Source organism: Delphinapterus leucas, chromosome 17 (assembly GCF_059928025.1).
Source record: "Delphinapterus leucas isolate spDelLeu-1000000601 "Yukka" chromosome 17, BTC_Dleu_Yukka2, whole genome shotgun sequence".
Taxonomy (NCBI): Eukaryota; Metazoa; Chordata; class Mammalia; order Artiodactyla; family Monodontidae; genus Delphinapterus; species Delphinapterus leucas.
In genome coordinates, this window is record NC_143145.1 from 41584589 (window position 1) to 41597299 (window position 12711).

Sequence of the window (12711 nt, forward strand, 5' to 3'; positions counted from 1 at the left end):
CTTTCATGCTTTTCATTCTATCAAATAATCAATTTGGAAGAACCAGAAAAATCAATGAAGATTTTGAAAAGAAAGCCTAAATATATCAACAAGTAATGACAATGAATAGAAGAAAAGTGATTCCTGGAGCATAATGTGTCTGTACATGCCAATTTTGTGCCCATGTAGTTTTCCATTCACATATCTAAATTCAGGAATAACTGGGGTGGGGACAGGCAACCAGTCCATATTACTGTAAGTGGTCAACTTGAGGAATAATTTTCATTCACTTGAAAGGATCTGTAAATTAGTGTCATTCTGTAGACTTTTAAGATGCACACTCAGATCTCATGACAGTAGTTTTTCAGTCTGTTTCTGTCAAGCTCATATAAACCATTTTTCCACTTTCATTTAGTTTAGTGCTTTGGTGATAAAGGGCTCTGAAGCCAAAATATTAGTTATTCTGATTTAAAAGCAGCTGAGAACACATAAATGGCTAAATTTTCTTTTGAGTCTTAGAACTGGTAAATGTTTTAGCCTTGGAAACCTTCTAATTTAATGTGGTCTAAATCAATGCTACACAAAACATGGTCTGCAGACCAGCCCTGGCCCATGGACTGTTTGTTACAGATCTGTAAAAAGCATAAAAATTGAGAATAAATGTTTATAAACATTTATACCAACTTGACAATGTAGCTTTATTTGAATCTATTAATAGCAAATTTGGGATTAATATTTGTATGTCTTTGTGTTTTTGTTTCATTTTTATACTTATTCATTTTCATCATACTTTGTAAAAGAATCAGTCCAGGATAGACTGAAAATAAACAAAACAGTGCTTCGTGGCAAGTAGTTTGAGATATTTGAGCACAAGTCTATGCCCTCTCCTATCTTCTCACCAATTCTCCTATGAAGAATGATGATGCATAATAAATGTAAATGTTCCCATTTACATTTTCCATAAAATACAATCTTATGCTCTGTATCAGTTTTGTATTTTGTATAGCAAATTGCCACAAGATTAGCAGTTTAAAACAATGTCCATGTATCACTCACAGTTCTTTAGGTCAAAAGGCTGACACACGTGGCTGTGTCCTTTACTTAGGGTATCCCATGGCCAAAATCAAGGTGTTGGCTAGACTGAGTTCTTGGCTGGAGACTAAAGGGAAAAGTAAACTCCTAAGCTCATTCTTGTTGTTAGCAGAATTTAGCTCTTTGCAATGGCAGGACTAAGGTCCCTGTTTCCTTACTGGCTATCAGCCAGAGCCTGCTTTCAGCTCTGAGACTCTGTCCATAATTTTTTGTCACTTGGCCTCTTTCATCTTTAAGTTAGTAACAATACATGGAATCCGTCTGCTTCAAATCTCTGACTTCCTCTTCTGTGACCTAAGCCATGTGGTTAGGTCAAGCCCACATGGATAATCTCCCTACATTAAGGGCAACTATGCCATGTAATATAACCTAATCACAGAGTAAAATCTCTCATGTTCATGTACCCAGGGATTATGTGGCCGTGTCCATGGGGAGTTGGGGAGGAGAGAGTATTTGAGGCCATCTTAGAATTCTGCCTACCACATGCCCTGCTGAATTTCATATCTGAATTTGGCAATTGTTTCCCTTGAATTCTGGCCAATAAAGGCTCTTGACTATTAAATAACATTCTTTACATAAATCTACCCTTTGTTTGGAGGAGGTCTTTTTCTGTATAAAATAGGTAAAAATTGTTTCATTTCAATGACCCAAATGATATTCACTAAATACCTCCTATTAAAAAAAAAATAGCAACTGCACCTGTGTACTATATATCATAATGTTTAATTTCAATGTCTCAGATTTCACAGAGTGAATAAAATAAAATTACTTCTTTAAAAGTTCATTTTTTGTAAACTTTATTCTTTTAAAAAAACATTTCCCATTAAGAGTTATTCTGAAGGAACGCCTGTTGTTTCTGCTAACTTATTATAGATCCATCCTTTTATAACATAAACCACGGACTGTGTGATAAAGCATACCAGTTAGAACTATAAACAGATATGTTATAGATAAGTAATGTTTTTTCTCTCCTATGAATACAATTTGTGTCACTTAAAAGCTGGAATCAAAGGAAGCTTATTTTTAGAGATATTTAGAGCTAGGAGATGTAGCAAGCAATAGCAACACTAGCTAATTGAATCAAACACCATCCCTGGTCTCTGTTACCATTTTAGGGTTCAAGATGAAACAAGATGGAAAAAGCGTAGGATCCCTTGATAAGTATAACTTGCAACAAGTTGGCAAACTGCTAGGAATTAAAAGCCAAAAATAGCAGTTTTGCTGTGTAATATTTTTTTTCGCAATGACATTATAGCTCCACATCCCAGCTTGCGTTACTCATTTTGTAAAATAAAGAGAAAACTATATATTTTTTAAAAAACTTATTTTAAATAAATTACCCCACCAAATTGACCAGTTAAAAAGAAAATATTCCATGGGCTGATGGTATTTGAGGTTCTATACAGGAAAAAAGAGAACCAAATATTCTTTGACACTGAGAATAATACAGCCAAATAAATATAAAGTAATAATTGCAGTCGGTGCAACTTAACCTCTGCTTAGTATTATGGCTGTTTTTATTAACAGGAAAACATCTAAACCAGTACCTCGTTTCTGAATTGTAGTTTAATTAACGTTTTCATTGTTTTCCCATGTTGATGTTTCTATATTAAATTCATCTTAAGCAATGCAATCAAGAGACCAAGGACTATATTTCCCAGACATAAAAAGCCGACTTCAGAATATGGTAATTCTTAAAGATTGTGCTTCACCATGGAGAAAGATAGATGTGTAAAGACAAACTAAGATAGAGTCCATTTTTCATTGGATAAGTTCAGGTTCATGATCTTTGCCTGGTGCCTGGATCATGTAGCTTGCTCTAAGAATCAAATGATCAAGTCAGTTCTATGCTTACTGATTCTTTATTCTAATTATGTTTTGTCTTCCCATGCATCTGCAGGTGGGTAGTCCCCAGGAATTTGAATAAATATTTGACCACATGATGAGCCAAGTACTGGCCAATAAACAAGAGTTATGAATGTACAAGTTCTGATAACCTCCTATTAACCTTATAAAGGGTACTGCACCCAATTTCAATATGTCTTGGGGGGGGGCGGGGGTTTTCCCACTATCAACAAGCAATGCTCCAACGCCAGCTGAGTCTCTCTCAATTCAACTCAATTCTTACACTATTTACCAGAAAATAGCATCAGATCCCACAGGTTAAGTAAGGGCTCAGTCTTACAAGACTGCCCCCTGCTTCAGATGTCATTCACAAGTCCAGGTTGTTACCTGTGCTTCTGCTTCACTGGCTACATATTGGAGATTCCCATGACCCCTTCCTTGGACTTCAGACACAAGTCCAAGTTTTACCTGTATGGACCAGCTATAAATCAGAGGTTCCCACAACCCACTCTTTGGGTTTAATTAATTTGCTAGAGTGGCTCACAGAACTCAGGAAACCCATTTACTCACTAGATTACCAATTTATTACATAGGTTATTAAAGGATACAAATCAATAGCCAGATGAAGAGATACATTGGGTGTGATCCTGAGGGTGGAGTTTGGAACCTTGCACAGTGACACATGGAAGCATTCTGGTTCCCCAATCTGGGAGCTCTTCAAATCTCCTCCTTTTGGGTTTGTATGGAGGCTACATTACATAGGCATAATTGATTTAATCATTGCCTATGGTGATTTATTCAACCTCCAGCCCCCTTTTCCCCACTCCAGAAGTCAAGGGAGGGGGTGGGACTGAAAGTTCCAACCCTGTATTTGTGGTTGGTTGCCCTGGTGACCAGCCCCCATCCTTAGATGCTCTCCAAAAGTCACTCCATTAACATAAACCCAGTTGTGGTGGAAAGGGACTTGTTATGGATAACCAGATACTCATTTCACCTTTATGGTTCTAAAGCAATTTCAGGAATGAAGACAAGAGACCAATTATTATAATAAGAGATGTTCCCTTTGCTCTTATTGCTCAGGAAATTCCAAGGGTTTGGGGAGCTGTAAGCCAGGAACTGTGGATGAAGACCAAATATATATGAGAAATATATTTTGGTCATCTGAACGACCAAATACATTTCTTATAAATCACAGTATTGCCACCCTGTTGGTGACGAAGGTGTACCCCACCTTAAATGGTGTGAGGTGGCTGAATATACAACAATCCTTGGCATTGATTAATCACATGTACTCACAGCCTGGGGGAGGACACTGCATGCCAGGTGGGGCCACGCAGGAGCTGCACGTGGTAATAGGCTAAAGAATCAGGGGCTGTGGGAGACAGGCTATGTAGTTTCAAGAGGGTGAGGTGCCCCCTGGTTCCCATGGTCTATTAGAATAATTTTCCCAACTAGCAGGAAAGCAAAGCCTGTTAGGTTGAGGATTGAGTGGACTGCAACTGATATGGCAGATGGAAGAATGGGCTAGGCGAGGAGCCTTTTCCGCTGGGTGGGGGGCATATCTGGTGAAAGCAGGAAAACTCACAGTGAGGCCTTTGGGGCCTTGTCAGTTTCAAATATTTCAGGACAGCCCTTGAAATATCGTCTTACAATACAGCTCAAGTGAAGAAGGAGCTTGAACAAATCAAAACCCCAACCAGCCCTATCAGGACAAGGAGCACACCCTGCCCACTGCAAGTTTTCTCTGAAAATGATAATAATAACAACAACAATAATTCCACAACCTTATCTTAAAGTTCTAGGAGGAAGGACATTCCTTAACCTCCTCCTGCCTAGCTGCTTTATCATCTCTTATGACAACTCTTGATTATAATTCTCATTATGATATTTATTCACATATTTGTCTTCCTCACTTTTCCTGCATAAATAATCCCATTTTTTGGTCCATGGGCAAGACCAGGCTACTCCAGGAAGTGACTTGGTTCACGTTCAAACTGCTCCTTACTCACTTCCCTCTTGGCACAGAGACTGTCATTCCTATGATGGGATTTTTTCTGTTTTTTTCCCAGAAAAGTACTATTGAAGTTTTATTTACATGAAGTGATTCATTTCCACCCTTTTTGTCCCCCCTCCCCGGTAGCTTAGAAATTGCCAAAAAACCCAAAGTACCTCATGCTGATGCTGAATCATCTTTAGATGTTCTTGGAGTATGACTCTGAGTTCATGAATGTGCCTGTCACAGGAGAAAGTGGCCCTCCACCTCAGCAGACCCTAAATGAAGCTGTCTTCTCTAAACTTGTCCATCACCACCATGGAAAGATGGAGAGTGTGTGCAAGAAATGGAAGGAGGGAAAATGAAAGGGAAAGCGAGAGAGTGGGGTCGGGGGGAGAAAAGGAGAGACACAGAAAGACAGAGAGAGAATTTTGCAAGAATCAAGTGGATTCCAGAAGGCAGTGCCATTAATAACATGTGTCACCCTTGATGACATTAGGAGCCAAATTCTAGACTTCACAGCCAGCCACCAGGGGAACATTTTACCGGTACAGTCACTACATAAACTCCCATTTGGTCTTTTTTGGTACCCCCTACCCCGCAGGCATCCTGTAAATTTTCTTGACTTTATTTCATAAGATTTCTGAACTTGCACGTCCTCCCTGTACAGTGAGTGCCAGCAAGACTGAGGTCACAGCAACACCCACTGCTGGAGTTTGGGGGAAGGTGATGGGAAGCAGCTGTTCTGTTCTTGGCTCCTGCAAATCACCTGCTGCCTTATAGAGGATAAAACCCACTCCGTAAGAATTCAGCTTCCTTGCTTTTGTGCTACCTTCATTCATTCATCCATTCATTTATGTATTCAAAAACTACTTACTGAGCACCAACTATAGGCCAGGTATTCCTACCACACTGTTTTATCTTGTCTGGATCTGCTAAGGGAAAGAGGAAGAGAGGAAAGATGGAAACACAGGTGCACTAATTCCATCCCACCCTCCTTCTTTGCCAATTCAAGTACTGGAGAAAATGGAACATAAATTTTAAAATAGCAGAAGGTTAAGGTTAAATAATTTTTAGAGTGAAGAGTTTTCTTTTCTTTTCTTTTTTTGTGGTACACGCGCCTCTCACTGCTGTGGCCTCTCCCGTTGCGGGGCACAGGCTCCGGACGCACAGGCTCAGCGGCCACGGCTCACGGGCCCAGCCACTCCGCGCGGCATGTGGGATCTTCCCGGACTGGGGCACGAACCCATGCCCGCTGCATCGGCAGGTGGACTCTCAACCACTGCACCACCAGAGAAGCCCGAGTGAAGAGTTTTCTTCAGGGCACTATCTATTTAAGTCAACACTAGGTCAAATGGATTCCGGGTTGGAAAATTAACCTTAAATTACAGAAGTCAATTTGGTCATCTCACTTTGATCAGATAGTAGTACTTACCCCTGTGAATCTTATCTTTTAATATATGCAAGTATTTGCTATGTTTTTTCTCAGAACTCTTTCTCCAAGATTGCTATTGATTTTCAAGGTACTGGATCAGATTCTAATTTCCAGCAAACATATTATTTTTCAAATCTTGCACAGGCTAACTATTGGATCCTAAAAGAGGCTGAGGGGAATTTTTTTCCTAAAGTACTAAGAAATAAATAGGTACTAATTGCAATCCCATATTAAGAAAAGATAACAGTGTCCCCATTGGTTTGAAAGAAAATTGAGGGTTGTTTTCTTCTTCTGAGCAGTATGTTAATGAATGTCCACTTCCATGGTTGATATAATCCACAGCCTGTTGAAAATCCTCATTTTCATACCCTAACCTCAGAAATAAACATTACAATTAGCAAACTCCTGAGTCTTTGGAGAAAAAGTGGTCAGTAAGAGAGCCTGGGAAGTATATGATGTGTCTAATAGTAGGAGATTTATTTTTTATAATTTTTGTAAACTAAGTAAGAAAAGCCTTCTTGAAAACCAATTAGATAGTTCATTGTTTATGTGATCATGTATGAAATACACTAAATATTTCAGATGACCCTGAGATCAATGAGAAAAGGCAAGGGTCTTAGCATCTCAATCTTCAGTGGGGCGAGGTCATGAAGTTACAAGAATTTAATTTAAATAAAAACACACATTCACACACACACAAAGCATTAGTCTTTTCAAACCTACAAAAAAATTGTGTGTGTGTGTGTGTGTTTTCATAAACAGAGGGCATGAGCTCTTAAGTAAGAAGATTAAACCATTGTTCAAGCTGAGGAAAAAGGGAGAAGGATTATGTCTGTTGTTAGGATCAGTGCCACAGTGAAGAAAACTGCAGAGAGAGCAGAAATCATCCCCATCATTTGAAGATGGTCTTTTTCTCTATTTGATAGCCTGAGAGGGGTTATAGAAATGAAGGCTGATTTCCCCAGCCTCCAAATAAGACCCCTGGTGGCCATTAGCTGTACATGAGCCTTGTGAGACCCTGAGCAGGGAACACAGCCGAGCTGCCTGGACTTCTAACCTGCAAAACTGTGAAATAATAAAAAAATTTGTTTGAAGCTGTGAAATTTGCAGTAATTCGATACATGGCAATTAGGTAAAGCAGGCAATCAAACACTGATTCTCTGCTTCCAAACGAAGTTCCAAATGGACCAGAAAGAGTCATGCCTCCATTCTGCCCTATCTCACTCCCAAAACTCCTGGTCACAGCTTTACGTCCTTTTTGCCCATTCCCTACTTGCCATGCCTGTCATATGGGATGCATGGTACTGTTTTTCAAGCTCCTTCCCCTGTGCTCTTGTATCTCCATCCTGACATCGTATCCTCGGGCCCACTTCATATGAAGCCTCTCCCGGAAAAACATTGGACTCCAGACCCTTGGAGCTCTGCTAACTCCCTCTCAGTTTGCCCCAACTGAGAAGGCAGGACCCTTGTAAATTCTTACACAGTTCATCACAATCACAGTTTCTTCATTACAGAAAAACGCTTTCCTGGAGGAAAAAAAATAGATGGATACAGAAAACATTTCAGAAGACAAATAGTCAGGTTTGGAACTGACAGGATGAAGAAAAAGAGTCAGTAGTGTGGAGCCTGGGAAGCATGAAGAATGGTGAGGTCACCATCAGACTTCAGAAACTTAGAGCTGGCCTTTTAGGATGAGATTGATTTTATCATGCTGAGTGTGAAGTGTTCGAGGGACAATCAACTGGCCATATATTCCCCTTGGAATTGTAAGATCCTTGTGGCCAAGGACCCTATCTTACCGTGGTAGCTCCAGAGCCTTTCATAATGGTGAGTGCATTTTAAGTGCTCGCTCCTCGAGTGAATTAATAGAGATAGAAATTATTCATTTAACAATTATAAGTGCTCAATTGGAGTTTGAAGGGAAAGGTGTTAGAGGTAACCATGAAGAGTAGGAAAGCACCAGTCTTAAGTCACAAATTAACATTTAAGAAAAAAATCTTACAGGAAGCCTAGAAGAGATAAAAGCCAAACACAAGTTAACTATTAGATGGCATTACAAACTTATTATTAATTTGGGGGTGTGTGATTGTTGTTGTAGATTTTTAAAACATCTTCTGTTGGAGAGACATACTAAAATAATGGTGGGTGGAGTAATTTGGGGTGAAATGTCTTGGTTTTGATTTAAAATACTTCCAAAAAAGTGTGAAGAAAGAGGGGGTTGAGAATAACGAAGCAGAAAATTGGGTGATCATTAAAGCTGGGTGATAAGTTCATGGGGATTCAATAGACAACTCTCTTTACTTGGTGCTTGAAAATTGCTGTGATGAAAGGAAAGAAAGAAAAAAAGAGAGAGAAAGAAGGGAGGGAAGGAGGAAGGAAGGCCACTCAGAAAACAAATGAAGAGTTGCAACAGGTTGCCAACTATTTTTCATTGACATTACTCACTGAACCTTCTTAGTCTACTCTAAATCCAATTTGTCAGACTCTAGGGATTTACATCTGTTTCTAAGCCTTTAGAGCTTTCATTCTTCTATTCATTGAATGTTTACTACAGGGTGACCCTGGGTGAGACCTTATGCTAGGATTGGGTTGATTGAGTAACAGATAACCACGTTGTGTGGGAAACCCACAAAGATGTTATTTTTGCCATAAAATATAATTACTCTGCAATTCACCATGGGAACAGCCTCACTGAACAGCTGTAAAATACACGGGCACAATGCTCCTTTCTCCATTTTCCAATGTCCTGAAAACAAAAATTCACCATTATTACTCTATTGTGTCACTACTTAAAACCAAGGCCTCCAATCAACCTGACTCCATCAGAGGAAGGCAGGTTTGGAAGAAGAGACTACCTGCTTCAGAGAGGGAGCTGCAACGGGATGGGCAATGCAGGCAGAAAAGATACCAGACAGCCCCAAGCAGCCTCCTGACCTAGTCCTATAACAACCCCAACAGAGAAGTGAATCTCCTTAATGGAAAATAGATGTTTCTTACTTACACCTATTACAGTTCTACTCTTAAACATTTCCTGCCCCCTAAATACTCTGCTCAGCTAAGGGAAGGTAAAGGAGTGGGGAATCCCTGATGTCTCCAAGTGCAGTCAGGATGAAGCACAGCAGACAAGATTACCTGGAAAATGCCTTCTTCTTTACTCATCCCTTCCTACTCAGGCAGTGCAAGAGAAAGAAAGGAGCTTAGGGTGGGAAAATATGGTGAGTAGGCAAATAATACCTCGTTCTTTGTTTCTGATTAATTCTGTTTCTCTGGTGGCACAGGACTGTGACCCAAAAAGGATGAATTCTGCAGGCTTTACTAGATTTCAGTATCATATTTGGAGGAGACATGCAGCATTTCGGACACGTACACAGACTCCTCTTTTAGGTCTAACAGAAGAGGAAAATGACATCATGCTAAGGACAGGAGCTCAGAAAAAATGATCTAGAAAGTCTAATTTAGTAACCATCTGGCTCTAGCATCTTGAGAATAAATCACAGTGTAATGTTTCGAAAGGCTTCAGGGCTTTAGGCAAACCTAAGACTCAAGATTGGATATTGGCTCTGCCACTTACTGGTGTGAAAAATTCTCTTAACTTCCTTGACCCTTAGCTTCCTAACTTTCAAGTCAGGTTAGTGGGCTACTAATGCAGTCCAGGGTGGTTGTGATGATTAAACGGGGTATTCATGTGCACAGGCAAGGTGTTATTCATGTGACTGAATGATGTAGATGTGAACTCCTCAGACCAAAGCTCAGGTGTGTGAAAATGTAAGTTTACATTTTTCTATGGTTGAATTTAGACAGTATAATTAAATCTAGTCCGTTCCAGGTAAATCAGGTTGATTCAAAGTATTCTCAGTCAAATGTGGTGGACGTGGTCATATTTGACAGTATGAGTGTGAACCTTTTTCCTTTGAGTGGGGCAGGGGGTGGGGGATGCTACAATAAATGGGAATGGGGACCATTCCCTCTGGATCAAACCCAAGCAGCTGGAGATGGGCACATGGCTGACGTTGGCCAACAGGCTAGCCTCACCCAGTACATCAAATCAGCAGTGAACAGGAAGTGAGGGACACTAGAGAATTTATCCTGGCAGCAGCGGCAGCAATGGCATCCAGAGTCCTATTCTGGGAGTGGCAGAGGTTGACAGCAGTGATGTCCTGTGTCCATTTCTGACAGGGGTGATGCAGTGCTGGTGTCATCCACATCTCACCAGAAACTTCCTGTGCTGTGGTTTTGGCTGGAGGTAATTCACCCTTTTTCTTGAGCCCACTGTTTCTGAAAACTCTCTGGTATCCTTACTGTAAATTCCTTTAATGCTTATGTTAACCAGAGTTGTTTCTTTGTTTCTAACCAAGGATTCTGACAATTCACTTAAGCATTTCTCCTGGCATCTCCCTGAGAGGGTGGTGGGGTGAGGCATCCAAGCTCCACAGGGAATTACATGGCAGCAGCTCATTCAGAGGGGTCTCCTGGATGTCGTTCATGATCAGTTCCACACAGGCATCTGCGGAGATGTATGTGGTTCTGTCTAGTCTTTAGTCATCATCCCCTCTCCACAGCAGCCACACCTGAGATGTCCTTGTTCCTATTCGGCCCCTCGTCTTATGGTTCACACCACATCTACTATGGGCAACTCCATCCTGCAGGTCTTCCAGCCTCATTCTCAGATGCTGGACAATGTCAGTCCCATGGAAAGAATCTGCTGTCCCTGCACCGCATTAAGGGATAAGGAGGATCTGTGGTTTTGCCTCAAGTCAGTCTGCCTTGGTGCTTCTGTTTGTCTAATCCGTAGTGGCACAAGGAACTATGGGGTCTTGCTGCCTCCCAAGACCCTGACAAGAAGTGGAACATAGAACTCCTAGATATTTGGATCGCCAAATCTGTCTGGGGCTTCTATGGCCGTCCCCTGGGATTCAGTCCAGCATAGGAGGAGGGAAGGTTGCAAGGACTGGTTCTTGAGGACATTCACCAGATCCTAGTGTTTTCCAACTCTCCCCCACCCCCAGATCCGAGAACTGTGTACTTCTCGGAGGTGGGGGGGAAGAGCGGCCCAGGTGTACCACATATTCATCCACTTTTATTCCATGTTTATTGTCTAGACCAGGACTTTGGCACATATATCACTGTTTATTTAAAAAATGTATGCACATGGCTATTTTATAAATCATATTAAAAGGTATGTAGTGCAAAACAGTAGCTTTTATCTCACCATTACCATCCCCCAAGTTATTATTTTTAAATATTTTAGCCGTTTCTTTTACAATAAGATTATATTGCTATTTATTGATTTATCTATTACCTTTCTCTTATGAAATATGTATATTTAGTTCTATTACATTTCCCTCTTCTTCTGTCCACTCTTCCATTAAAAATGTTATGAAAACACATTAAAAGACAAAGATATAGCACTGAAAGGTAGGACAGTGATTTGACTGTCAAGCAGCTTAATGCCAGAATATGGAGGAAACAGCTCTATATTTACATAGGTGAACTAAGAATTACAGCTGATAAAATTTGATGTGAATATCAAAAATGATTATTAAAAGAGAATATAGGTAAAACAAATATACTCATAAAATTATACAAACTTAAGAGGAGGCAAAGGAAGATGTGGGGTGGTGATAGGAAGAAAAACATGTTAAAATATTCATTTTACACAGAAAATAATCAAAATACAGTACATACATTTTCTGCTTTGTTTAACAGAAAAGATACTTTTGAATAACTTAATAATCACAAGCAGAATTAAATCAGGATTATTATTTCCTAAATGAATAGAGAAAAGAAAAAAAAGAAATCTCAGAAAATAAGGAAGGGTAGTTGACATGACTGCATAAAGATAATATAAGAAAAGGCCTATTTTACTTGGTTTTTTTTTTAATGTTCTAGAGTTTCCCCCCCAGCTTTATTGCGGTATAATTAACAAATAAAAATTGTATCTATTTAGGTTATACAACATGATTTTTTAAGGTGTACAGTGTGACTTAACATATGTATACATTGTATAACATAGGTATACTTAACTTATATATAACATATAAGTATAACATATGTATACTTAACATATGTATACATTGTGAACTTATTACCACACGCAAGTTAATTAACACCTCCATCACCTCACATGGTTATCATTTGTGTGTGTATGTGTTTGGTGAGAACACTTAAGATCTACTCTCTTACCAAATTTCAAGTATATAATACAGTATAATTAACTATAGACCCATGATGAACATTAGCTCCATACAACTTATTCATCTTACAGCCAAAAGTTTGTACCCTTTGACTGACATTTCCCCATTTCCCCGGGCCCCAGCCCCTGGTAACAACCATTCTATTCTCTCTTCTATGAGTTTTATATTTTTAG